Source organism: Macaca thibetana, chromosome 20 (assembly GCF_024542745.1).
Source record: "Macaca thibetana thibetana isolate TM-01 chromosome 20, ASM2454274v1, whole genome shotgun sequence".
NCBI classification, from domain to species: Eukaryota; Metazoa; Chordata; class Mammalia; order Primates; family Cercopithecidae; genus Macaca; species Macaca thibetana.
Genome location: NC_065597.1, coordinates 48,623,715 through 48,649,566, shown reverse-complemented (window position 1 = coordinate 48,649,566; position 25,852 = coordinate 48,623,715). Strand labels below are relative to the sequence as shown.

The 25,852-nt window shown below is 47.3% G+C and overlaps 3 protein-coding genes across 4 annotated transcripts in view; 2 read left to right on the top strand and 1 right to left on the bottom strand.

Annotated features, from left to right (window-relative positions):
* LOC126944476 (bolA-like protein 2) overlaps positions 1-25,852 on the top strand; it is a 146,888-nt gene that overhangs the window by 41,497 nt on the left and 79,539 nt on the right. The window lies entirely within an intron of this gene.
* Positions 1-25,852, bottom strand: part of NUPR1 (nuclear protein 1, transcriptional regulator) — a 66,836-nt gene that overhangs the window by 8,430 nt on the left and 32,554 nt on the right. The window lies entirely within an intron of this gene.
* The window catches only part of LOC126944467 (SAGA-associated factor 29), a 40,753-nt gene continuing 25,654 nt past the window's right edge, over positions 10,754-25,852 (top strand). The window contains exon 1 of one of the 2 annotated variants that reach the window (XM_050773996.1): positions 10,754-10,892. The gene's annotated coding sequence lies outside the window, so the exon portion shown is untranslated. The other variant, XM_050773997.1, reaches the window with a different exon arrangement.

Below are 25,852 nucleotides of genomic sequence, written 5' to 3'. Positions count from 1 at the left end.
GTGGCTCATGCCTGTAATGCCAGCACTTTGGGAGGCCAAGGCGTGTGGATCACCTGAGGTCAACAGTTCGAGATCAGCTCGACTAACATGGTGAAACCCCATCTCTACTAAAAATACAAAATTAGCCGGGCTTGGTGGCACATGGCTGTAATCCTAGCTACTTGGGAGGCTGAGGCTGGAGAATTGCTCGAGTCCTGGAGGTGGAGGTTACAGTGAGCTGAAATTGCACAACTGCACTCCAGCCTGGGCAACAAGAGTGAAACTCCGTCTGAAAAAAAGAAAAGAAGAAGAAGGAGGAAAGGAAAGGAGAGGAAAGGAGAGGAAAGGAGAGAAAAGGAGAGGAAAGGAGGAAAAGAGGAAAGGAGGAAAGGGAGAAAGGAAGAAAGGAAAAGGAAGGAAGGAAGGAGAGAGAAGAAAAGAAAGAGAAAGGAAGGAAGTAAGGAGAAAGGAAGGAAAGGAAGAAAGAGAGAGAATGGAAAAATCTAGAATAGTAAATTATATTACTGGTATCTTCTGAGAGATCAGCAAACCCAACCCCATTTAACAGAAGAGGAAAATAAAGACCAGAGAGGCATGCATTCTCTAGTCTACAAATGTTTAGGGTACTAACGATGTGCCAGGCACTTGCTTGGTGCTGAGGCTATAAAACTAAACATGGGGCCGGGCGCGGTGGCTCATGCCTGTAATCCCAGCACTCTGAGAGGCCGAGGCGAGTGGATCACCTGAGGTCAGGAGTTCGAGACCAGGGTGGCCAACATGGTGAAACCCGGTCTCTACTAAAAATACAAAAAATTAGCCAGCGTGGTAGCAGGCACCTGTAATCCCAGCTACTTAGGAGGCTGAGGCAGAAGAATCACTTGAACTTGGGAGGCAGAGGTTGCAGTAAGCCGAGATGGCGCCATCACACTCCAGCCTGGGCAACAAGAGTGAAACTCCATCTCAAAAAATAAAAATAATAAATATAAACTTGGGCCAGGCGCAGTGGCTCTTTCCTGTAATCCCAGCATTTGGGAGGTCGAGGTGGGAGGACCGCTTGAGGCCAGGAGTTTCAGATCAGCCTAGGCAACAAAGCAAGACCTTGTCTCAACAAAAAATGAAAAATAATTTTTTTTTTTTTTTTTGAGATGGAGTCTCACTCTCACCCAGGCTGGACAGCAGTGGCAGGATCTCAGCTCACTGCAACCTCTGCCTCCCGGGTTCAAGCAGTTCGCTGACCTCAGCCTCCCAAGTAGCTGGGATTACAGGTGCCCGCCATGGTGCCCGGCTAATTTCTGTATTTTTAGTAGAGACGAGGTTTCACCATATTGGTCTGGCTGGTCTCGAACTCCTAACCTCAGGTGATCCACCTGCCTCAGCCTCCCAAAGTGCTGGGATTACAGCTGTGAGCCACTGTGCCCGGCCAAAAAATAAATTATTAATAGCTGGGTGCAGTGGTACGCTCCTACAGTCCCAGCTACTCAGGAGGCTAAGTTGGGAAGATGACTTGAGGCCAGGAGTTTGAGCCATGATCGCACCACTGCACTCCAGCATGGGCATCAGAGTGAGACCCTATCTCTAAAAAATAAAAATAAAGTAAACAAAACATAGTACCTATTGTCAAGGAGTTCACAGCAGAGTGGATGACTGTGCGCCATGAGCAGGACATTATCATACAGCTTAATGAGTAATGAGAAAAACATGTTCAAGTTGCAATGCGTACCTAATCTAGGCTTGGGAACAACTCCCAGAGAAGGTCATGTGTGAGCTTTCAGACCTGGAAAGAATAAACAGAAGTCATATCAGGAGGTCAGGGAACAGTGTCCCAGGAAGGCCAAGGTGAGAGAGGACACAGTGCATTTAGTTAACCAAAGGATTTGGAGTACAAGGGAATTTTAGTCCTGAATTTAGGGGACAATAGCTTCCTGACTCCCAGTTCGGTACTGTTTTCAAAATACTTTCTGTCAGCCAGGCGTGGTGGCTCACGACTGTAATCCCAGCACTTTGGGAGGCTGTGGTGGGCGGATCACCTGAGGTCAGGAGTTCAAGACCAGCCTGGCCAATATGGTGAAACCCTGTCTCTACTAAAATTACAAAAATTAGCCAGACGTGGTGGTGCATGCCTGTAATCTCAGCTACTCGGGAGGCTGAGGCAGGAGAATGGTCTGAGCCCAGGAGGTGGAGGTTGCAATAAGCCATTGCACTCAAGCCCGAGCGACAGAGCAAGATTCTGTCTTAAAAATAAACAAAAACAGGCCGGGCGCGGTGGCTCACGCCTGTAATCCCAGCACTTTGGGAGGCCGAGGCGGGCGGATCACAAGGTCAGGAGATCGAGACCACGGTGAAACCCCGTCTCTACTAAAAATACAAAAAAAAAAATTAGCCGGGCGCGGTTGTGGGCGCCTGTAGTCCCAGCTACTCGGGAGGCTGAGGCAGGAGAATGGCGTGAACCCGGGAGGCGGAGCTTGCAGTGAGCCGAGATCGCGCCACTGCACTCCAGCCTGGGCGACAGAGCGAGACTCCGTCTCAAAAAAAAAAAAAAAAAAAAAAAAAAAAAAAAATAAACAAAAACAAAACAACAACAACAAAACTTCCTGTCTCTCTAGGTCTATTGACAAGTATGTGATGATTCAGCACATATAGCAACACTCTTGCACAGAAAAAAAGGAAACAGCTGGACCTAGTGCTGTAATCCCTGCAATTTGCCAGGCCAAGGCAGGCGAATGGCTTGACCCCAGGAGTTCGAGACCAGCCTAGGCAACATGGTAAAATTCCCATCTCTACAGAAAACACAAAAGTTAGCCAGGTGTGGTGGCTCATGCCTGTGGTCCCAGCTACTCAGGTGGCTGACGCCAGAGGATCACCTGAGCCTGGGGAGGTCACGGCTGCAGTGAGCGGTGATTATGCCCCTGCGCTCCAGCCTGAGCAACAGAGTGAGATCCCGTCTCAAAACAAAATTTAAAAAAAAAATTTTTTTTTTAAAGAAAGAAGGAAAAGGGGAATATGCATGGCTTGTGCTTACCAGGTGTAGACATAAAGATTTTTCCAAACCCTCTTGCTTAAAATGTATCTTTAAAGAAACAGTTACTTCATAGTGTAGATTTTCCTTCAAGCTAAAATGTTTATAGCAATTGGGTCATGCCATAAAGCTCTTAAATATCTGGAAAGAATTTTAAGGGAGCATTTTGGGACAGGGCAGTGGGAGCAGTCCCCCACCCTGGTCCAGGCTGTCTGTAAAGAACTTAAACATTAAACTCATCCAAATCATTCTGCCTTTTATTATCACTATCAATTCCCAACAATGTCAGTAATAAAATATGCTTCCCTGCCACTGCGAACTGCTCTTAGGGACTCCTCCTTACCTCTTAGTACTGTTTAAAAAAAACGAGGCCAGGCATGGTGGCTCATGCTGTAATCTCAGCACTTTGGGAGGCTGAGGAGGGCAGATTGGTTGAGCCCAGGAGTTTGAGACCAGCCTGGGCCACATGGCAAGACCTCGTCTATACAAAAATTAAGACCGGGAGTGGTGGCTCATACCTGTAATCCCCACACTTTGGGAGGCAGAGGCAGGCAGATCACTTGAGGCCAGGAGTTCCAGACCAGTCTGGGCAACATAGTGAAACCCCTGTCTCTACTAAAAATACAAAAACTAGCCCAGCATGGTGGTAGGCACCTGTAATCTCAGCTACTCAAGAGGCTGAGGAAGGAGAATCACTTGAACCCCCGGAGGCAGAGGTTGCAGTGAGCCAAGATCGTGCCATTGCACTCCATCCTGGGCGACAGAGCAAGCCTCTGTCTAAAAAAAAAGAGGAGGAAAAAAAAAACCCACCACACACAAAAAGCAAAAATTAGCTAGCCATGGTGGTATGTACCTGCAGTCCCAGCTACTTGGGAGGCTGAGGAGGGAGGATCGCTTGAGCCGTGGAGGCAGAGGTTGCAGCGAGCTGAGATTGTGCTATTGCACTCCAGCCTGGATGACAAAGCAAGACCCTGTCTAAAAAAAAAAAAAAAAGAAAAGAAAAAGAAAACCCTTGGCCGGCGCGGTGGCTCAAGAAAAAGAAAACCCTGAGGTACCTATATTAGCCATTGATTCAGCCCAGTTCACGCCACTTCCAGCCTGGGAGACTTTCTTTGAGGTACCTTTTAGCCATTGATTTTTTTTTTTTTTTTTCTTTTTTTTTTTTTTTGAGACGGAGTCTCACTCTGTCACCCAGGCTGCAGTGCAGTGGCGCAAACTCAGCTCACTGCAAGCTTCGCCTCCTGGGTTCAAGTAATTCGCCTGCCTCAGCCTCCTGAGTAGCTGGGACTACAGGTGCCTGCCACCACACCTGGCAATTTTTTTGTATTTTCAGTAGAGACGGGGTTTTACCGTGTTAGCCAGATGGTCTCGATCTCCTGACCTTGTGATCCGCCCGCCTTGGCCTCCCAAAGTGCTGGGATTACAGGTGTGAGCCACCGCGCCTGGACCAATTTCTTCTATAGACAGTTTGATTAGTCAAGATCATACTTACAAAAAAAAACCATAAAAATGTCTACCGTCCTAAACTTACGATATTTAAGCTCCAGTGAAAATTCTCAAGTCTCAAATGTGTCTCCAGCTGGGGTCACTGACATCTGATGTCCAATGCTGTAACTTCTGGGTTTTCAGGTTCCTGGTCATCTTCTCCACTGGGTTGTCTGGCCCATGCCCCACAGGGTCAACATGGAGGGGTCTTTAACGCCCAGGTGTATGTCAAAAAAACAGGGAGGGCAACACTGCACTGCAATTTTTGGTAAAGGCTTTTTGATTGGGATAGCAATTCAGGTTTCATCTGCTCTGGCTGACTTTCTGCCTGAGCGCCCCTGGATAGAGGCACGCTCATTGTGCCGCTTGGCGGGTATTGGACTTCAAAGGTGGAGTTCTGCTGAAGGTCAAGAGGATCCCAGGGCTTGGTTGGGGGGACCTTGGAGCTCTGCTTGGCGGTTTGTCTAGCCTGCAGCATCAGTCCATCCTCTTAGGGAAGATGTATTCAGTTTCTTGCAGGTCAAGTGCGTCTTCCTGGTGTCCTGTCCCTAACACAATGGATGGACCTGGGCCGGCTCCACTGGGAAGCGGTGTGGGTGTAGACAGGGTGCCCTACAAACAATGCGTTGTCCCACCCCACCCACCCCTGGGTCACAGACACCGTCCCCTACTCTCCCCCCTCAGGCCAAGGGGCCGTGCTCCCCTACCCCATGCTCCATCCCATGTAGAATGAAGTGAACCCAGACATCATTGTTGCCCCTGGCAACGGCACATCTATGCTCCTATTTTTGTAAAAAAAATTGTTTTTTCTTTTTCTTTTTTTTTTTTTGAGACGGAGTCTCACTCTGTCTCCCAGGCTGGAGTGCAGTGGTGCGATCTCGGCTCACTGCCTCTGCCTCCTGGGTTCAAGCGATTCTCCTGCATCAGCCTCCCAAGTACTGCGTAGCTGAGATTACAGGTGCGGGCCACCACGCCTGGTTATTTTTTGTATTTTTAGTAGAGACGGGTTTCAACATGTTGGCCAGGCTGGTCTCAAACTCCCGACCTCAGGTGATCCCCCCACCTCGGCCTCCCAAAGTGCTGGGATTACAGGCATGAGCCACCACACCTGGCCAGAAAATTATTTTCAGTATTGAAAATAAAAGTGGGGGGGGGACAATGAGATGTGAACCAAACTCTCCAAAGTGGTTATATCCTAGACTGGGGTTCTGGATAATTTTTACTTTCTCCATTATAGACTCTAGATCCCTGCAGTGTTGGATTTTTGCAGAATGTGTATCTATTTTATGATCAGAAAAAAAGGCAACATTTAAGAGTTAATGTATTTCATCTCCTTTTTCCCTTTGGATTGCAGGCATACTATGCCACCTTCTGGTCATGATATGGCTACATGTGCCTGCAGCAGGGACAAAAACCATTAAATTGTGAATAGTTACAATTTCCTCTTTGCCATGGGAGATCAGATCCTGAGACAGCTCTGTGTGTGTGTGTGTTTGTGTGTGTTTGTGTTCTGAGAAATGGTCTCACTCTGTTGTCCAGGTTGGAGTGCAGTGCAGTGGCATATTCACAGCTCACTGCAGCCTCAACCTCTTGGGCTCAAGTGATCCTCCCGGCCCACCTCCCTGCCCCCAACCATACTCGACTGATTTTTTTTTTTTTTTCTTTGAGACAGAGTCTTGCTCTGTCACCCAGGCTGGAGCGCAGTGGTGCAATCTCAGCTCACTGCCATCTCCACCTCTCGGGTTCAAGCAATCCTCCTGCCTCAGCCTCCCGAGTAGCTGGGACTACCGGCGAGCATCACCGTGCCCAGCTAATTTTTTTTTTTTTAATGAGGCTGGAGTGCAGTGGCACCATCTCAGCTCACTGCAACCTCCGCCTCTTGGGTTCAAGCAATTCTCCTGCTTCAGCCTCACCAAGTAGCTGGGATTACAGGCATGTGCCAGCACACCCAGCTAATTTTTGTATTTTTAGTACAAACAGGGTTTCACCATGTTGGCCAGGCTGATCTCCAACTCCTGACCTCAGGTGACCCACCCGCCTTGGCCTCCCAAAGTGTTGGGATTACAGGTATGAGCCACCCTGCCTGGCCTGATTTTTAAATTTTTTGTAGAGATGAGATCTCACTCTGTTACCCAGGCTGGTCTTGAATTCCTGGGCTCAAGCGATCCTCCTGCCTCAATTTAAGTAGTAGCTGGGACTACAGGTGCATGCCACCATGCCTGGCTAATTAAAAAGAATTGTTTTGTAGAGACAGGATCTTGCTATGTTTTCCAGGCTGGAGTGCAGTGGCACAATGATAGCTCACTGTTGCCTTGAACTCTTGGCCTCAGTGATCCTCTAGCCTCAGCCTCCCAAAGCAGTGGGATTGTAGGCATGTGCCACTCTGGCCAGAATAGATGAGGGGAGATCATTTAAGACGGCATTGCTCAGTCTCACTAGTGGGCATACATCTCAGAGAAATCTTCACATAGACCACAGGGAATGAGCGTGAGGTTGTTCACTGTGGCATTGTTTGTGGTAGCCAGTAGTAGCTGGAGGCAACTTACAGGTCCATCATAACTAAAATGTGAGTGCCCACTTTGAAATACTGCATAGTTGCTATAAGTCATAGGTAAAGTGTGCACACAGTAACAGGTGTTGAAAGCAGAGGGCTGAGGCCTGGCACGGTGGCTCATGCCTGTAATCCCAGCAACTTTGGGAGGCTGAGGTGAGTGCATCACCTGAGGTCAGGAGTTTGAGACCAGCTTGGCCAACATGGTGAAACCCTGTCTCTACTAAAAATACAAAAAGTTAGCTGGGCGTGGTGGTGGATGTCTATAATCCCAGCTACTCTGGAGGCTGAGGCAGGAGAATCGCTTGAACCCGGGAAACAGAGGTTGCAGTGAGCTGAGATCATGTCATTGCACTCCAGCCTGGGCGACAAGATTGAGACTCCATCTCAAAAAAAAAAAAAAAAAGGAAAGAAAGCACAAGGCTGAGTAGAAAAAGAAATCAATGAGGTTTATAGCACAATACCATTTAGGTAAATTGAAAATACACACACACACTAAACAACACATGTTTTACAAAGACATTCCCACACACTTGGCAAAGGGGTGAGGAGAGGAGGAAAGGGTTAAAATGACATAAACATATAAAACAATGCCTGGCACGGTGACTCACACCTGTAATCCCAGCACCTTGGGAGGCCAAGGTGGGAGGATCACTTGAGGTCAGGAGTTCAAGACCACCCTGGCCAATATGGTGAAACCCCCATATCTACTAAAAATACAAAAATTAGCTGGGCATGGCAGTGGGCACCTGTAATTCCAGCTACTTGGGAGGCTGAGGCACAAGAATCGCTTGAACCTGGGAGACAGAGGTAGCAGTAAGCTGAGATCGTGCCACTGCACTCCAGCCTGAGTGACAGAGAGAGACTCTGTCTCAAAAAAAATTTAAATATAACAAATAAATAGAGAGGCCATGCAGAGCCCAATGACGAAGCATGTCATTAAGTAGAAATAAGTAACTCAACCTTAGCACCAGTGATTAAAAAACAGAAAGCCTTTGGCCGGGCGCGGTGGCTCACATCTGTAATCCCAGCACTTTGGGAGGCCGAGGCGGGCGGATCACAAGGTCAGGAGATCGAGACCATCCTGGCTAACATGGTGAAACCCCATCTCTACTAAAAATACAAAAAATTAGCCGGCATGGTGGCAGGCACCTGTAGTACCAGCTACTCAGAAGGCTGAGGCAGGAGAATGGCGAGAACCCAGGAGGCAGAGCTTGTAGTGAGCCCAGATTGTGCCACTGCAGTCCAGCCTGGGCAACGGAGTGAGACTCCGTCTCAAAAAAACAAAACAAAACAAAACCAGAAAGCCTTTGCAGTTGTTTAGGGAAGGTGTCCCTACCTTGGCCTAGGGTGGATGTGGTGGAAATTAAAAGTAGGTGGATTGTGTTATATGAATGAATAAGTGTAAAGGATTTTGAACCCGGTGCATAGCAAGCGCCCAACGAATGCATTTTTATATTGCAGACATGTGGTGGATTGAATGAGGAAGGGGAGGGAAAAGGTGATGTCAGGGATAACCCCCAGGTGCTGGCTCAGGACATTGTACTGAGTAGGAGGCGGGACATGAAAACTGAGTATAGATTATTCTTTTGAGAAATGCGGATGTGGAGAAGACAGAGCAATTCCTTACATGTGGACAACACTCTAAAACACTTTTTAAAAAGTTAATCAATACATGTTTATTGTAGAAAAATCAGAAATTAATAAATTTTTAAAACGGGGCAGAAACCAAAATAATTTAAAAAACAACTGTGAGCTCCAAATCTCTCCTGATCAGTGACTAGGGTTGATTTTTAAAATTTATTTTATTTTTTATTTTTTGAGACAGAATCTTACTCTGTCGCCCAGACTGGAGTGCAGTGGCGCAATCTTGGCTCATTGCAACCTCTGCCTCCTGAGTTCAAGTGATTCTCTCCTGCTTCAGCCTCCAGAGTAGCTGGGACTACAGGTGTGTGCCACCACACCTGGCTAATTTCTGTATTTTTAGTAGAGACACGGTTTCACCAAATTGGCCAGGCTGGTCTCAAACTCCTGACCTCGTGATCCCCCTGCCTTGGCCTCCCAAAGTGGTAGGATTACAGGGGTGAGTCACCGCGCCTCCCAAAGTGCTGGCCTTGGGCTGAACCTCGCCCCGGCCTAGTTTTTTGTATTTTTAGTAGAGACGTGTTTCACCGTGTAGCCAGGATGGTCTCGATCTCCTGACCTACGTGATCCACCCCGTCTCGGCCTCCCAAAGTGCTGGGATTACAGGCTATTTAACAATCAGGAGAAAGAGCCCATAAGACCTTTACAAATGCAAAATTCACAAAATCCCTTAAAGCATAACCTTCATAAAAAGTAGTAAGTCAAACTGCAGCTGGGTGGGTGGGCATGTCATTCACTGACCTGGAGCCCACAGAAAGAAATGCAAGTGTGATGGAAAAAAATGACGCATTAATTTTTGGATTAAAATAGTTTCAGTGCTAACGCCTGAGATTCTCTAATAAACAGAAAAATACTGACGAGGCTGAGCATGGTGGTTCATGCCTGTAATCCCACAACTTTGGGAGGCTGAGGCAGGAGGATCGCTTGAGCCCAGGAACTCAAGACCAGCCTAGGCAACATAGCAAGACCCCCATCTCTACCAAAAAAATTTAAAAATCAGCAGAATGTGCTGGTGTGCGCTTGTAGTCCTAGCTACTCAGAAGCCCTGATAGCACCACTGCACTCCAACCTGGACAACAGAGCAAGACCCTGTCTTAAAGAGAAAAAAAAGAAAAAGAAACGTGATGGCTAGGCACTGTGCTAGGTACTAGGAATACACAGGTGAACACAAGATGATCCTAATCTCATAGGACTTGCAAGTTTATCAAATAATCTACAAATAATTACAGACATTTGTAGGGTTATGTAAGAAATTATAAGATACCAAGATGGATTTCGATAAATACCACTGAGGCTATGCGTCCATTGCACGTCCATATCCTTAATACTTTCCTGAGAAGACCCCCTAAAAGTGCTATTTCTGGGTCTAAAGGTCTGCTTGTTTTTTTGTTTTTTGGTTTTTTTTTTGAGATGTAGAGTTTCCCTCTTGATACCCAGGCTGGAGTGCAATGGCGCAATCTCCGGTCACTACAGCCTCCGCCTCCTGGATTCAAGCGATTCTCCAGCCTCAGCCTCCCAAGTAGCTGGGATTGCAGGCACCCACCACCACGCCCGGCTAATTTCTGTATTTTTTAGTAGAGACAGGGTTTCACCATGTGGGTCAGGCTGGTCTCGAAGTCCTTAACTCAGGTGATCCGCCCGCCTCAGCCTCCCAAAGTGTTGGGATTACAGGCGTGAGCCACCGCGCCCGGCCTGTTTTTAATTAATTTTTTAACAATAGACTTTATTGACTTTAGTTTTTAGGGCATTTTTAGGTTCACAACAAAATTGCGCAGAAAGTACGGTTTTTGTATTACCTGCACCCACTCCTCTCCAGCATGCAGCAATCTCTTCGTTTTCAAGTTGGGTTTTTTTTTTTTTTTGCATTTTGTTTTAAATAGTCTGGGGGAATGGGAGAACGCTGAAAACGCACAAGCACTTTGGTTGGTTAAATTAGGGTTCCGACAAGAGCCGGAGCGGTGTGCCAAGTAAAAACTACATTTCCCACCCGGCAGCGGGTCACGTCACAGAGGAACGACTGCGCATGCGTTCAAGGTCCTCCGCGCGCGACTGCGCTCATAAAAGGAAAAAAAAAAAACGTGTGCGGCTCTCGACGTGCCGCCAATCTTCGAACGCAGGTCCGTGATCATCCGCAGACTCCGAAAAAGCGTTCAAGGAACGCGCCAGCTTCCCTCGTCGCAGTTTCCAGCCCGAAGACCTTGTTTTCTGCGAGACTCGGTAGGTGGGGACGGGCCGTGGCCTGAGACCTCCGGCGAAGCGCGGGAGCGAAGGGCTAAACCCTCCCTCAGCGCCCAGGCTCCCGTCCTCCTTCAGGCGGCGCTCTAGGGACGGTGCGTACGTGCTCTGAGCGGGAGGGGGGCGGGAGGGGCGGGGCTGGGGGGCGGGAGGGGCGGGACTCGACGGTGGGGCGGGCCCTGCGCCCAGCCGTTCGAGGTCTGCGCGTGCGCGCTTCCATCCCGGGCTAGGGTGGGAGACAGCAGCACGCCGGGCTTGGCAGGGAGGCAGCCCCCAGGTCGGGTGCATGGCCCGGGTCACGAAGATGCGGACAGAAGATGGGCCCCGAACTCCAGCATTTATTTTATTATTTGCACAAAAATTATCTTTTTTTTTTTTTTGAAGATACACTAACAGCTCGTAATTTGCCCAGGCTGGTCTCGAACTAGTTGGCTCAACCTCTCGCCTCGGCCTTCCAAAGTGTGGGGAGTATAGGCATAAGCCCCCGTACCTGGCCAAAAAATGCCCATCTTGGGAACAACAAAGCAGCCCCCTTCACCCTCGCTGTCCTCCAGTTACCTCCTCCTCGCCTCCGGTTTGCAGCCAGAGGCCTCAGTCTACCCTCATTAGTGCCTTTTCTCCTTCAAGTCTTGAACCTTGAGCCTCTAGTCAGGCTTTGGTTTCCACCACTCCACTAAACCGGCTTCTTGTCAAAGCCACCAGTGATCTCTAGATGGCCAAATTCATTGTTAAGTTAGGTCTCAGTCCTGTAGCAGCATCTGGTGCTGTTGATCGCTGCACTTTCTTGAAACACTGTTTTCATTTGGCTTGCTGAACGTTCTCTTCCTTTGCCTCTCCTCACTCTGGCTTCTCCTCTGCTGATTTTAACCTAGGCATCTCACTTTTTTTTTTTTTTCTTAGAGACAGGTTCTCTGTTGCTCAGACTGGAGAACAGTGATGCTATCACAGCTCACTGCAGCCTCTTGCAGCCTTGAACTCCTGGGCTTAAGCAGTCTTCCTAACCAAAGCCTCCCCAAATGCTGGAATTACAGGCATGAACCACCACAATCCCAGTTTCACATTTTAAATGTAAATGCCAGCCAGGCGTGGTGGCTCACACCTGTAATCCTAGCACTTTGGGAGGCTGAGGCAGGCAGATTGCCTGGGCTCAGGGGTTTGAGACCAGCCTGGGCAACGTGGTGAAATCCAGTCTCTTCTTAAAAAAAAAAAAAAATTAGCCGGGCTTGGTGGTGCGCACCTGTAATCCCAGCTACTTGGGAGGCTGAGGTACAATAATTGCTTAAACCCAGGAGGTGGAGGCTGCAGTGAGCCAAGATCGTGCCACTGCACTCTAGCCTGGGTGACAGAGCAAGACCCTGTTTCAAAAAAGTCCTAAAGGTGGAAGAAAATCCACATATAAGTGGACCTGCACAATTAAAACCTGTATTGTTCAAGGGTCAACTGTATAGCTATATTGAAAGAGATTTATTGTGATGGATTGGGTCACACAATTACAGAGGCTGAGAAGTCCCAAGATTTGCCTTCTGCAAGCTGGAAGCCCAGGAAAGCAAACCCTCCGGAAACTCACAAACACACTCAAAAGTATTTCACCAGCTATCTGGGCATCCCCTAGCCCAATCAGGTTGACGCATGAAGTTAACCATCACATTTCCCTAGCTTTGTTTTTCAGTTGCCTCAGTCATCATTTTACTGGTGATACTTTGAGTGTTGTCATAATAGCCTAATGGTGGTTTGGCAGCTTCCACTTCCATGATCTCTTTTACTCTTGAATATGCTGAAGTCCTGACAAAACTTGGAATTGAGAGGAAGAGCATAGATTTTAGAACCTGCAGCCTTGCAGCCCCAGCTCAACTACCTATTTTTCCTGAGTTACCTAGCATAACCTATCTGAACTTCAATTTCCTTACTATACGTACCATTCTGTTATCTATTTTATAGGATTGCTGTAAGGTTTAAATGAGAAACACTGGCATAAGTTGCAATACAGAGGCATGAAGGAAAAAAATTGTCTTCTTAATGTCTCTTTAACCAATTGATGAATATAGATTGTATTTATTTATTTATTTATGGGATGGAGTCTTGCTCTGTCACCCAGGCCGGAGTGTAGTGGTGCAATGTTGGCTCACTGCAACCTCTGCTTCCTGGTTGTAGCTGGGATTACAAGCGTGCACCACCATGCCTGGCTAATTTTTTTTTTTTTTTTTTTTTGAGACAGAGTTTTGCTCTTTGTTGTCCAGGCTGGAGTGCAGTGGCGCAATCTCGGCTCACCACAACCTCTGCCTTCCGGTTTCAAGCAATTCTCCTGCCTCAGCCTTCTGAGTAGCTGTGATTACAGGCATGTGCCACCACACCTGATTAATTTTGTATTTTTAGTAGAGACAGGGTTTCACCATGTTGGCCAGGCTGGTCTTGAGCTCCTGACCTTAGTTGATCCGCCGGCCTTGGCCTCCCAAAGTGCTGGGATTACAGGTGTGAGCCACTGCGCCCAACCTATTTATGTTTTTTTTAGAAACAAGGTCTTACTGTGTCACCCAGGCTGGAGTACAGTGGTGCCATTGTAGCTCCCTATTCCCAAACTCCTAGGCTCAAGGGATCCTCCTGCCATAGCCTCCTCAGTAGCTAGGACTACACATGTGCACCACCATGCCCAGCTAATTATTTTATTTTGTTCTTGTAGAGACAGGGCCTCCGTGTGTTGCCCAGGCTGGTCCTGAACTCCTGACCTCAAGTGATCCTCTCATTTCGGCCTCCCAAAATGCTGGGATTATGGTTGTGAGCCACTGCACCCAGTTTGCAGATTATCATTGCTAGTGACTGGATTGAGAGTGTGGGATCTGAGTGTGGGGTATTAGGTTCCTCTTTCCCTTTGACCCAGAACAAAGCTCTTACTGTTTTCAGCCCTGTGGAATTAATCTTAGAGTGGCTTAAGTGTAGGATGTTTGGATTTGTTTATTTGGTGCCTTAGATGCTATTACAGTAAAAGGGCCAGCAATTTTAGGCTAGGTATTAGTGGTTAACACGCGCTTCAATCCTGCAGCCTTTGTCCCTCAGAATTGGCTGTCTCTTCAGACTGTGCTTAATGAAAGTTCTTCTTATTAGTCAAGCTACTCAGTTGCAGATAACAAAAAGCTACTCTGACTAGCCTAAGCGTGAAAGGGGTGTTTGTTGACTCTGTGATATTGTAAAATATATGTCTGGTCTGTATCCCAGTTTGGAGCTTCCTGGAGGGTGGTGTGCCCAGGCAGGGCATGGAAGCTCCTCACTCTTTCACATGTGCTTTGCCCTGTGCACCTCTTCCTTCAGCTGTATCCATTGTGACATCCTTTATAATAAGCCAGTAAACCTAAGTGTTTCCCTGAGTGCCAAGAGCTGCTCCTGCAAATTAATGGAACCCAAGGAGGGAGTCATGGAAACCCTGATTTATAGTCAATTGGTCAGAAGCACTATTAAAGCAACTGGGGGCTTGTGACTGGCATTGAAAGTTGGGGGGACATGCTCATGGGACTGAGCCCTCAACCTGTGGGGTTTGACACTCTGTCCGGGTGGATAGTGTTGGAAATAAACTGAATTAGAGGACACCCAGCGTGTATCCACTGTAGACTCGATGGATTGATTGTTGCTGGGGAGAAATCCCCATGCATTTGGCCACAGAAATCTTCCGTGTTGATTATTGCACATTGTGACAGCAGAGGAGAAAATTTGTTTTTTTTCCCTCAAACTCGAGCTGAAGAGTCTTGGAGTAAATCAGCTTCAGGTGGGACTCTATCCAGAAGCCCAAGTTATGTCACCAGTATTTTGTGTTTTTCTTTCTCTCTCTCTTTTTTTTTTTTTTTTTTTAGAGATGGGGTCTTGCTGTGTTTCCCAGGCTGGTCTTGAACTCCAGGCCTCAAGAGATCCTCCTGCCTCAGCCTCCTGAAAGCTGGGACTACAAGAGTCCACCACCACACCTGGATACTTTTTTTTTTTTTTTTGAGACGGAGTCTTGATTTGTCGCCAGGCTGGAGTGGTGCAGTGGTGCAATCTCTACTCACTGCGACCTCCGCCTCCCAGGTTCAAGTGATTCTCCTGCCTCAGCCTCCCGAGTAGCTGGGCCTACAGGTGTGCACCACCACGCCCAGCTAATATTTGTTTTTGTATTTTTAGTAGAGATGGGGTTTCCCCATGTTGGCCAGGCTGGTCTCGACCTCTTGACTTTGTGATCCGCCCGCCTTAGTCCCCCAAAGCACTGGGATTACAGGCGTGAGTCACCACACTTGGCTGTACACCTGGGTACTTTTTATTTTTGATGGAGTTAGAGCCTGGCTATGTTGACCAGTTTGGTCTTAAACTCCTGGGCTCAAGCAATCCTGTGTACTTGGCCTTCCAAGGTGTTGGGATTACAGGCATGAGCCACTGTGATCTGCCTGTTTATTGTTTTTTTTTGTTTGTTTTTTGTTTTTTTTTTGAGATGGAGTCTCACTCTGTCGCCCAGGCTGGAGTGCAGTGGCGCGAACTCGGCTCACTGCAAGCTCCGCCTCCTGGGTTCACGCCATTCTCCTGCCTCAGCCTACCGAGTAGCTGGGACTATAGGCACCCACCACCACACCCGGCTAATTTTTTTGTATTTTTAGTAGAGACAGGGTTTCGTCGTGTTAGCCAGGATGGTCTCGATCTCCTGACCTCATGATCCACCCGCCTCGGCCTCCCCAAGTGCTGGGATTACAGGTGTGAGCCACCATTCCTGGCCTTATTGGTTTTGTTAAATGCCTTGTCATGAGGCGTTAAAAAGTCCGTCATGGAAAGAAAATAGCCCTACAGATGGGGTTCCAAATTCTTCATATAAAAGTCTTCCCCAACCGCTTAAATGTCCATCAACAAATGAATGGATTAAAAACCAGATCTATCCATACAATGGAATGTTATTTAACCATAAAAAGGAGTGAAGTTACCGATATATGCTGTGACATTGATGACCCTTGGAAACATGCTAAGTGAAATAAGCCAGACACATAAGGTCACAGAGTGTACGATTCTATTTATATGAAATGTCTAGAATAGGCAAATTTACAAATATGAAAGTAGAATAATGGTTGCCAGTGACTGAGAGGAGAAGGAAGTGGGGATTGACTGCTAATGAGTATAAGGTTTTAAGGAGAGTTGGTGAAAATGTTCTAAAATTAGATAGTGGTGATATTTGCACAACCTTGTGACTAACGTAACACTGAATTGCACACTTTAAAAAAGTGAATTGGGGTGGGTGCGGTGGCTCACATTTGTAATACCAGCACATTTTGGGAGGCTGAAGCAGGAAGATGGCTGTCTTAGATAGATAGATAGATAGATAGATAGATAGATAGATAGATAGATAGATAGATAGATAGATAGATAGATATAGATAGAGAATTGTATGGCATGCGAATTATCTCCATTAAGCTGTTTTTGTTGTTGTTATTGTTGTTTTGAGGCGGAGTCTCACTCTGTTACCCAAACTGGAGTGCAGTGGTGTGATTTCAGCTCACTTTAACCTCCGCCTCCCGGGTTCAAGCGATTATCGTGACTCAGCTTCTCAAGTAGCTATGATTACAAGTATGCGCCACCACACCCAGCTAATTTTTGTACTTTTTTAGTAGAGACAGTGTTTCACCCTGTTGGCCAGGCTGGTCTCAAACTCCTGGCCTCAAGTGATCCGCCCACCTTGGCATCCAAAAGTGCTGGAATTACAGGCATGAGCCACTGCACCCAGTCCATTAAGCTGTTATTTTAAAAAGTCTGCCTAAATCTCTGAACTAGACAAACATGGGGCACATTCCAAGCAACTTAGCCAAGTTTAAAAGGTGAGTACAGATTTCAGCTGATGCGTGCCTCAGGGAAGCTGGATTTGGAGTTTGAGTTCAGCTGTGATTAACTGCTTGCTAACAGAAACAAAACACCAAACTAACTCTCAAGAACATAACAGAATCCAGAGTCTACAACACATCATCTACAATGTCCAGGATATAATCCAAAATTCTTAGACACAAGAAACGGGCTGGGCGTGGTGGCTTATGCCTGTAATCCCAGCACAGCACTTTGGGAGGCTGAGGCAGGCAAATCACTTGAGGGCAGGAGTTTGAGACCAGCCTGGCCAACATAGCAAAACTCCTTCTCTACTAAAAATACAAAAAAAATTACCTAGGTGTGGTGATACACAGGAAACTCAGGAGGCTGAGGCACAAGAGTTGTTTGAACGCAGGAAGCGGAGGTTGTAGTGAGCTGAGATCGCGCCACCACTCCAGCCTGGGCAACAGAGCAAGACTCTGACTCAAAAAAAAAAAAAAAAAAAAGGCCGGGTGCAGTGGCTCACACCTGTAATCCCAGCACTTTGGGAGGCCGAGGCGGGTGGATCACAAGGTTAGGAGTTGGAGACCTGCCTGACCAACATGGTGACACCCCGTCTCTACTAAAAATACAAAAATTAGCTGGACGTGGTGGCGCATACCTGTAATCCCAGTTGCTCAGGAAGCTGAGGCAGGAGAATTGCTTGAACCTGTGAGGCAGAGGTTGCAGTGAGCCGAGATTGTGCCATTGCACTTCAGCCTGGGCAACAGAAAGAGACTCTGTCTCAAAAAAGAAAGAAAGAAAGAAAAAAAATTTTTAAATATATTTTCACAGAACAGGAAAATATGATCTGTGTTCACAAAAGAAGGCAATCAATGAAGATCAACCACAAGAGGACGCAGATGTTGGTATCAACTGACAAGAATTCTAAAGGAGAATCAAAATAATTAGTTAAAATTTAAAAAATTCTTTTTTTAATTTAAAGTAGTTATTAAAACTTTGTCAGGCCAGGTGTGGTGGCTCACACCTATAATTCCAACAATTTAGGAGGCTGAGTTGGGAGGATTGCCTGAGCCCAGGAGTTAAAGACCAGCCTGGGCACCATAGTGAGACCCCATCTCTACAAAAAGTTTAAAAATTAGCTGGAGGACAGACACAGTGGCTCACGCCTATAATCCCAGCACTTTTTGGGAGGCTTAGGCCGGCAGATCACCTGAGGTCAGGAGTTGGAGACCAGCCTGACCAACATGGTTAAACCCTGTCTCTACTAAAAATACAAAACTTAGCTAGGTGCGGTAGCCAGCCCCTGTAATCCCAGCTACTTGGGAGGCTGAGGCAGGAGAATTGCTTGAACCTAGGAGGTGGAGATTGCAGTGAGCCAAGATCATGCCACTGCTCTCCAGTCTGGGCGATAGAGCCAGACTCTGTCTCAAAAAAATTAAAATTAAAAATAAAAATTAGCTGGGCCTGGTGGCATGTACCTGTAGTCCCAACTACTCGGGAGGCTAAACTGAAAGAATTACTTGAGCCTGGGAGGTCGAGGCTAGAATGAGCCATGATTGCACCACTGTTGTCCAGCCCAGGAGACCAGAAACGAGACTGCCTCTAAAAAATAATAAAATAATAATGATCCCAAACTATCACCAAAGTGCCATCAAAAGAGAACTGGCTAAACTAGTGTGTTCATATGATAGCCTGCTACTCAGCAATGAAAAGGAACAAACTACTGATACAAGATGGATGAATTTCAAAAACATGTTCAGTGAAAAAATCTAGGCCCTAAAGAATACATACTGAGTGATTATGTTTATATGAAGTTCCTGAACAGGCATAAGTAAACTATAGTGTAAAATGTCGGAACAGCTTGTGTATCTATGTGTAGAGATAAAAGGCGTGTATCTATGTATAGAGATAAAAGGCATGGTGGCTCACACCTGTAATCCTAGCACTTTGGGAGGCCGAGGTGGGTGGATTGCCTGAGCTCAGGAGTTCGAGACCAGCCTGGGCAACATGGTGAAACCCTGTCTTTACTGAAGTACAAAAAATTAACCAGGCGTGGCAGCGTGCGCCTGTAATCCCAGCTACTCGGGAGGCTGAGGGAGGAGAATTGCTAGAACCCAGGAGGCAGAGGTTGCAGTGAGCCGAGATCACACCACTGCACTCCAGCCTGGGCGACAGAGCAAGACTCTCTCTCTCTAAAAAAAAAAAAAAAGGTGGGGGAGGGGGAAGAAAGAAAGAAAAGATGTGGCCTTCTAAGTCAGTGGGAAGATGAGCATGCTAGGAGCCAAAAAGTTTAGGGTACTGGGCGTTGCCTCAGCATTCCTAAGAATGCTTGAAACGTTGCTGGAATTCCTGAGCCTCTCACAGTTTGGGACTTTTTGTTTATACGAAGGAATTGTGATAAGATTAGCTGGCACCATTGGACTCATAAAACCAGCAGCTTGGCCTGGAAGTGCAGTGTCTGGCCTTCCAATTCATCATAGTTCCAACCCCAGGGCCTCATTCCCACTTGCTTTGTACCAGCAGGCTTGGCATTTGTTCTCAGAAGGTCACAGAAACCTTCGCTTCTACTTAGAACACGTTTCCTGGGGAAGTTTAGATTTATGACTGACCAGATCCAGAGATAGCAGCACTTTGATGTAAAATCATAGGAAGAGCTTGTTCTGTCAGACAAGCCACTAACCAATAGGCAAAGCTCAAACAAGAGAGCCCTTGAACGGTGTGGTCTTTGGCCAGGCCGTCATCGCGGGGTTATGCCCAGATTTGGCAAGCGTCAGCGTTTCTTTTGCTTATGCAATTGGCTCTTTCACTCAATGTAACAGCAGGCCCCTGGCCTCCAGATGAGAAGGGCCACTAGCGTTCACTAAGTGCATGCTCTGGGCCAGCCACTGCCTAGGACCTTTCTTAGATATTTGATCATCAAGTAGGTGCTCTTGTTTTAATTTTATTGAGACCAGAAAGGTTAAGTAATTCATCCAAGGTGAGTGTGAGGCTTTATGAGAACTTTACAGTTGTTCTCTCCCTTCCCCCTCCTTGGACTATTCCTGAAACATGAAGGTCGGTTCCTTACCCTGATGGCTGTATGGCAGGTTGTGCTTCATTTCTTTGCGGGACATTGTACTTGTATTGGTGCTGGGCATGCTGCTCACCTCTTCAGTGTTTTCACAAGTAGGGTCTGACAAACGGGGATCCAAGCCCTCCTGTATTTCAGGCTTTATTTTGGGTACCAAGATGCAAAGACAATCCATTAAGACTTAGTTCTTGGCCGCTCACGATGGCTCATGCCTGTCATCCCAGCACTTTAGGAGGCTGAGGCGGGAGGATTGCCTGTGCCCAGGAGTTTGAGATCATCCTGGGCAACAAGGCAAGTCCTCATCTCTACAAAAAAAATTTAAAAATTAGCTGGGTGTGATGGTACATGCCTATAGTCTCAGCTACTTGGAAGGCTGAGGTGGGAGGATGACTTGAGCCTGGGAGGTGCAGGCCACAGTGAGCCGAGATTGGGCCACTGCACTCCAGCTTGGGTGACAGAGTGGGACCCTGTCTCAAAAAAAAAAAAAAAAAAAAAAAAAAAGACTTAGTTCTTCTACTTTTAAGGGGCTGGAAGTCTGAGAAGTAGACTCTTCCACACATAGAAAGCGATCTTAAAAGGGTGTGTGCGTGCTCTGTTTGTGGTTATATAACATTTACAGAAGGTGGATACAGAATGAGAAATCACTTGAGGTTGTTGGGATTTGCTTTAAAACATCCTTTATGTTGCATTTTTTTTTCACCTTAATGAGGGGAGAAAGGGAGATAATTGGAAACGGGGTGACCAGAGTGCTCTGGGGAGGCAGAGATACTGTAGTAACTGTTGGTAACCAAGGAGGCCGCAGAGAAGAGAGGGTGTTTGCGTGGTAAGAGTGTGTTGCCATTCACCAGGTACGTGCCAGAGGCAAGGGGCATCAAGGCAGTGGGCACAGTTAGATGGTCTGCTTTGAGAGTTCATGGCTGATGGGATCCAGGGATAGCAATAGCTTATTGTGAAATTATAAAATGATGTGGTTCTGCCAGGCAAGGCACTACCCAGTAGACAAAGTGATCCTCCAGACCACGTGGTCAGCTCTCTCCCTGCAAGTTTCACCCTCAGTTTGTGTGTGTGTGTGTGTGTGTGTGTGTCTGTATCTGTATCTGTCTTTGTCAGCAAAAGCTTTTATGAGATACGCAGCATTTTTTCTTGTTATATGTATATGGGATATCTTTAAAGGAATACCCCAGGAACAACTAGTTGCCTGTAGGGATAGATTTTGTTGTATTTCAAAAATAATCTGAATTTTTTTACTACGTGCATATATTGTTTACTCAAAGTTTTGTGTTTGTGGTATGTGTGTGTTTTTTTTTCCAGAGAGAAACAGACTTTTTTTTTTTTTTTTTGAGACGGAGTCTCGCTGTGTCACCCAGGCTGGAGTGCAGTTGCGTAATCTCGGCTCACTGCAACCTCCGCCTCCTGGGTTCAAGCGATTCTCCTGCCTCAGCCTCCTGAGTAGCTGGGATTACAGGCACCCGCCACCACACCTGGCTAATTTTTGTATTTTTAGTAGAGACGGGGTTTTGCCATGTTGGCCAGAGCTGGTCTTGAACTCCTGACCTCAGGTGATCACCCGCCTCGGCCTCCCAAAGTGCTGGGATTAGGGGCTTAAGCCGCCACGCCTGGCCAAGAGAAACAGACTATATGAACAACCACATGAGACAGTGAGACGGGTGATGAGGGCCTAAACTAAAACAATGACAAGCGTGGTGGGAGAGAGGGGGCTGGATTCCCAGCTTGGGAAGCCAGCTGTGCAGCGATGCTGTTAACCAGCATCTAGAAGGCAGAGCAGTGCGGGACTGGAAGTATGAGCATCTGCGGTGCATCTCGGTGGGATTATTTAGGAGACAGTTGGAAGTCTGAATTGGGAGCCTTGGAAAAAGGTCAGGGTTGATGACACTGATTTGGAAGTTTAGCCTGAAGCTGATGAGAATGCTTAGGGAGTGCTTAGAGAATAAGAAGAGGATCCCAGAGCGATCTTCCACTGGGGTAGAGAAGGAGGCAGCAAAAAACCAGAATGGTAGTTAGAGACACTGGGGAGCATGGAGGCCTGGTGTTTTAGCGTTCTGCAGAGGGACAGAACTGATAGTATATATATAGACACATGAGTTTATTAGGGAGAACTGCCTCACACGATTACAAGGTGAAATCCCATGATAGGCCATTGGCAAGCTGAGGAAAGAGAGAAGCTGGTAGCATAATTGAGTCCAAGTCCGCCAGCCTTGAAACCAGGGAAGCCAACAGTGCAGCTCTCAGTCTGAGGCCAAAGGCCTGAGAGAGCCCCTGAGAGGTGCAAGTCTCAGAGTCTAAAGGCCAAAGAACCTGGAGTCTGATGTCCAAGGGCAGGGGGAGAGGAGGCCAAGTGTCCGGCATGGCACAGAACAGAGCCGGCACGCGGACTCAGCAAGCTGCTGGTCCCCCTTCTTCCGCCTGCTTTGTGCTAGCCATGCTGGCAGCCAACTGGATAGTGCCCATCCATATGGAGGGTGGGTCTTCCTCTCCTAGTGCACTGACAAATGTCAGCCTTCTCAGGCAACACCCTCACAGGCACACCCAGGAACAGTGCTTCACCAGCCGTCTAGGCATCCCTCAATCCAGACAAGTTGTTACCTAGGATTAACCATCACACCTGGAAATCTAGAGTGGAGTTTTGAGGTGCAGCACGTAAGCAGGTATGCAGTGCAGCAGAAAGGTCCAGGAGCTCGCTGGGAGCTTGAGGGTGGGCTGAGGCGTGAGTGGGAGAAGTGATGATGGCAGGTTTTTTTTTTTTTTTTTGAGATGGAGTCTCGCTCTGTCACCCAGGCTGGAGTGCAATGACGCAATTTTGGCTCACTGTAACCTCCGCCTCCTGGGTTCATGCAATTCTCCTGCCTCATCCTCTAGAGTAGCTGGGACTACAGGCACCCGCCACCACACCCGGCTGATTTTTGTGTTTTTAGTAGAGACGGGGTTTCACTATGTTGGTCTCAAACTCCTGACCTCGTGATCCACCCACCTCGGCCTCCCAAAGTGCTGGGATTACAGGCGTGAGCCACCGCACCCGGCCCGGTATGGTAGTTTTAGGGTGAAGAAAAGGATAGTGATTCAGTCAGTATTTATTGAGAACCCAGTGTGCCAGGCTCTGTGCTAGGTATGGAGAATAAAGTGATCCCTGTCCTCCAAGACTGGACAAACTAGGGGAGGAGACAAGTATATACAAAGAGGATTTGAATGTGATTTGGTAGGTACAGTGCTAGAAAGAGGGTCTTAGGGGGCCGGGTGAAGTGGCTCATGCCTGTAATCCTAGCACTTTGGGAGGCTGAGGCGGGTGGATCACGAGGTTAGGAGATTGAGACCATCCTGGCTAACACAGTGAAGCCCTGTCTATACTAAAAATACAAAAAAATTAGCCAGGCGTGGTGGCGGGCGCCTGTAGTCCCAGCTATTCGGGCGGCTGAGGCAGGAGAATGGCGTGAACCGGGGAGGCAGAGCTTGCAGTGAGCCAAGATCATGCCATTGTACTTCAGCCTGGGCGACAGAGCAAGACTCAAAAAAAAAAAAAAAAAAAAAAAAAAAAATGAGGGTCTTAGGGGAACAGAAAGGCAACTTAACCCCGCCTAGGAGACTGGGAGTTTCAGTTTGTGATCAGTGGAGGAGGTGACTTGGTGCTAAGCTAGATCTTAAAGATTAAGTAGTTAACTGGGAGGATTAGGAGTAATCTGGATGTCCCAGATAGTGGGAACAGTGTAAACATAGGGCAAGCATGGAGATAAGAAGTTATGTGGGGCTGAGCGTGGCGGCTCACATCTGTAATCCCAACACTTTTCAGAGCTGAGGCAGCAAATCACTTTGGGCTCAGGAGTTCAAGGCCAGCCTGGTGCAATCTTGGCTCACTGCAACCTCTGCTACCCGGCCTCAAGCAATTCTCTCTCCAGGCTCAGCCTCCTGAGTAGCTGGGACTACAGGTGTGCACCACCACACCCGGATAATTTTTTTGTATTTTTAGTAGAGACGAGGTTTCACCATGTTGGCCAGGCTGGTCTCAAACTCCTGACCTCAAGTGATCCACCCGCCTTGGCCTCCCAAACTGCTGGAATTGCAGGGGTGAGCCACCACACCACGCCAGTTCATTGGCTTTTAAAGTATATTCAATTATAACAATATTACCATAATCCAATTTTAGAATATTTTCTGGACACACTGGTTTTCTTTTCATTTTCTTGACTTTTAAAAATATTATTTATTTTTTAAAGCTTTAACTGCAATATGATTTTTTAAATATTGTTTTTATTTTGGAAAATTTCTAGCCATAGAGAAGTAGAACTGTATAAGGAATATCCATGTTAAGCATAGTAATTTGGGGTCTTCTCTGGATAGAGATGTTCAACCAGTGAGGGAGTATCTTAGTTCATTTGGGTTGCTGTAACAAAATACCTTAGGCTGGATATTTATAAACAACAGAAACATATTGCCCATAGTTTTGAAGGTGCCATCTTTGAAGCACAGAGCAAGCCCTCACTGGATGCTAAATCTGCTGGCACCGTGATCATGGACTTCCTAGCCTCTAGAGCAATGCGTTTCTGTTGTTTATACATGACCTAGTCTAAAGTATTTTGTTACAGCAGCCAAATGGATGAAGACAAATTGGTACCAGAAGTGGGGCGCCGCTATAACAAATACCTGAAGATATGGAAGCAGCTTTGGAACTGGGTAGTGGGTAGAGGCTGAAAGAATTTTGACGTTCGTACTAGAAAAAGTCTACATTGTCATGAACAGGTCATTAAGCACAGGTGTGGTGAGGGCACAGGGGGAGAGCTGTAGAGAAAGCCTCAATCTTCTGAGAGATGCCCTAAGAGGGCGTGAGCAGAATGTTGGTAGAAATGTGGATGGTAGGCCGGGCGCGGTGGCTCAAGCCTGTAATACCAGCACTTTGGGAGGCCGAGACGGGCGGATCACGAGGTCGGGAGATCGAGACCATCCTGGTTAACACGGTGAAACCCCGTCTCTACTAAAAAATACAAAAAACTAGCCAGGCCAGGTGGCGGGCGCCTGTAGTCCCAGCTACTCGGGAGGCTGAGGCAGGAGAATGGCGTGAACCCGGGAGGTGGAGCTTGCAGTGAGCTGAGATCCGGCCACTGCACTCCAGCCTGGGTGACAGAGCGAGACTCCGTCTCAAAAAAAAAAAAAAAAAAAAAGTGGATGGTAAAGGCCATTCTGAGGCCGGGCGCGGTGGCTCAAGCCTGTAATCCCAGCACTTTGGGAGGCCGAGACGGGCGGATCACAAGGTCAGGAGATCGAGACCATCCTGGCTAACATGGTGAAACCCCGTCTCTACTAAAAATACAAAAAAACTAGCCGGGCGAGGTGGCGGGCGCCTGTAGTCCCAGCTACTCGGGAGGCTGAGGCAGGAGAATGGCGTAAACCCGGGAGGCGGAGCTTGCAGTGAGCTGAGATCCGGCCACTGCACTCCAGCCTGGGCGACAGAGCGAGACTCCGTCTCAAAAAAAAAAAAAAAAAAAAAAAAAAAAGGCCATTCTGATGAGATCTCAGATGGAAATGAGGAACATGTTAGTGGAAACTGGAGGAAAGGTAATCTTTGTTATAAAGTGGCAAAGAACTTGACTGATTTGGGTTTGTGCCTATTGACCTAAAAGAACAAGCCTAGGCAAAATTAATGTAGAGTTTATCTGGGCCAAGGTTGCAGACTGCAGCCTGGGACACACTTGTAAGTTGCCTTGGGGAGTGCTCTGTTTGGCCTTTGTTAGAAGCAGATTTTTAAAGGCAAAAGGGAATGAGGAGTAGGCTCACAAAAAGTTGTTTGACAGGGGCCAGACGTGGTGGCTTACACCTGTAACCCCAGCACTTTGGGAGGCTGAGGCGGGTGGATCACCTGAGATCAGGAGTTCGAGACCAGGCTGACCAACATGGTGAAACCCCATCTCTACTAAAAATATAAAAATTAGCTTTGGTAGTGGTGTGTGCCTATAATCCCAGCTACTCAGGAGGCTGAGGCAGGAGAATTGCTTGAATCTGGGAGGTGGAGGTTGCAGTGAGCCGAGATCATGCCATTGCACTCTAGCCTGGGCAACAAGAGCAAAAC